Genomic DNA, 2,725 nt, shown 5'->3' with positions numbered 1-2,725 from the left:
TCCTGGGGGGGGGGGAGCGGGAAACGCGGATGTGCGGGTGTGCGGCACGACCGCTGCGCAGCGCAACGCGCAGGGCGCGACGGACGCGCGGAACGACGCGACGAAAGTGTGGTCGGGGCGAAAGGGAGGCAGGGGGGAACGGTGTGTGTTTAAAAAGTTGAGGTGATCCACAGTGAGAAGACGGGTGGAAAGGATGGCGCGAAAAGGCAAACCGAAGTTGCGTGTTGTCAACGGCGTACAATCTGCCACTGCAAATGAGCCCTCCAGCTGTCCGACTGTAAGTAAAACATGACAGTTGGAATACAGTACAGCTGTAATTCGAGCTGAGAAGGCACCACGTCGGCTCGTACAGTAAATTACCCACTGAGTTGTTGGCCACTTTTCAGAATTGAGCCTCCCAGAAGGCAGAATTGAGCCTCCCAGAAGGGAGGCTCAATTCTGAAAAGGGGCCAACTATGAAAAATCAGTCTACCCTAGGGTAGCGCCCTCCGGCTCTCGGACTCAAACATTTTCCTGAAACTCTCTCCACTCTCTTAACTAGCTCTAGTAGTCATAATTGTTCTGTCACACTCTACTTGAGGTTTACACCAATCCAAGTCTCATGGTGCCACGGTAAAAAGACTCCACCGCAACGCAACTTACCACTTCAACCTGCAGAGTATCGACTGGGCTCGCGGTTAAGTGCGAGGAAAATTCCGCAAGCGCGTATTCGAACACTGTGTTGAGTGATTGAGAGAGGCGCGTGCGCAGGATGGGGCGTGTTGTAGCCTCTGACGTCCCTTCTGACTTTTGGTCCTCTACCACAATAACCTCGCACGGTTCTGTCAACGTTATCCGTAGCCTACCTCCCTGTGCCCGTGCTCCATTCAATTTCCCCTCCTCCGTGACAGCTAGAACGTGCCACCGCCCCAATCACGCACTCATCCCAATCCCTCCACTACTTCCATTTTTTCCGGACAGATTCTTTCTTGTAAGTTTATCGATAACCTTCCTAGAGGACCTCCACCAGCAACTCGCCAGTAAAACCATCCGCTGCGTACACACTCCATCCATCCTGCACGTGCACACTTCCCAGCTATCCCCAGTGAAGCCTCGAAACAGTTGCGAAGCTTTCGGCTTCATACTCCAAAATGCCTACGAGTTATGTACTCACGTTCAACACGGTTTTGTGATATTGTCATCGTAATACCATCATTCGCTGTTACGCCTACATCGCCCTAGTCTTCTTCTTTACCTTGCGTCGTTTCGTTTTGAATTTTGGCTCAACAAAAGCCATTTAGCTGTAATCCATATTTTACATTAGCTGGAAACAGTCTGGCAATATGCCTCACAATAATTTCCCTCTTGGAAGGGACAACATCTCCCGCATCAAGAAAGCGTGCGTCGCCCACTGGCCTTCGTACAAACCTTCACATCCTTATCATATTCAACGTTATTCATTCTTGTCTACCACAGGTTGTGATTGTTACTCGTCCTCAATAACTGCTGGCATCGAACTGGCACAAGTCAGCGATTTTCCACTCTTTGCACTCCAGCCAGCAACTCAGGAAGTTCACCTCTTCCGGCCTAAACAATTTTTCCCAGAGATACAACGATGGCAAGCCCTGTGAATCTGTTGACAGATCTATCGCTGACATCAGCGGTAGATGATCAATTTTCAAACCCATTTATTGCCTTACTAATATCAATACATCATTGTTGCCCCATACTCTTCCCATGGACATTTATTTATTCCATCTTGCAGAACCTATACACATAATCTCATCACCTTCGACAAGTTTGCTCCCTCCTGCCTGGGGATTTTCAAACGAGTTTAGTTAGTGACTATCCTGTTGGTCGTTGGAACAAACGATACCAAAATTCATGTTCATCATCCTTCTTTCTTTGATCTTCCGTTAATAGACCGTCTACAAACACCAGGGAATTGTATTTCATCTGGTATAACACAATCATTCAAGGCCACATCACAATTGTCTCCTGCTTAGGGTGTTCCAGTTGCATTGAAATCGTCGTGTCGGTCCTGATCTTGAAAAATGACCAATTGATCAGGTAATAGATGCTGCTGTTGAGAGAAGGAAGAGGTATCGCAGGAAACAGATCTCAATGCCGATGAGAACTCCAACAGAAAAGATCAGTTCATTGAAACTTATTATCGATTTTGTTGCTGTGTTGAGAGTGACACTCTTTTGGCTTATCAACTTTGACAATATATATCAGTTGAGCCGCTATGATAGAGGATAACCATAAGCCCATGCTTCGATGCCTTTATTGACCGAGTCTCTTTGGCTCAGGTGATCACCCCAAGACAATTAAATCCCGGGGCGCACTACGGCGCAATCCCGCCGAGGTCCTCGTGAAATCGTACGGTGGTCATCGATGGTCCTTGCGTAACTGGGAAGTGTAAATACTCTGCACTACCAGTATTTCCTACATATCTGTACAGCTTATACATGGTGAACCCAACATACAACATAAAGTAAATTATTGTGAACGCACTGATGGAATGATCGAGGTCTTTTTATAGAAGATGTCAAACTAGAAAGGGGTTTCATAGGCTTTAAGTATACCCGGATGTGGTGGTGTATCAAGAACATGTCCTCGTGCGTAGGGAAAGGAATAGAGCGCAGCGATAGTGAAAGCATACACAACAAAAATGGGAGAAAACCTGGCTCTGAACCGATAACCAGAACAGAACCTCGTGTCACTTTGCAAAGCTTCACGTGTG

This window comes from Chondrus crispus, genomic scaffold, assembly GCF_000350225.1.
Source record: "Chondrus crispus Stackhouse genomic scaffold, scaffold_382, whole genome shotgun sequence".
Classification (NCBI taxonomy): Eukaryota; Rhodophyta; class Florideophyceae; order Gigartinales; family Gigartinaceae; genus Chondrus; species Chondrus crispus.
This window is presented reverse-complemented; position numbering follows the sequence as displayed.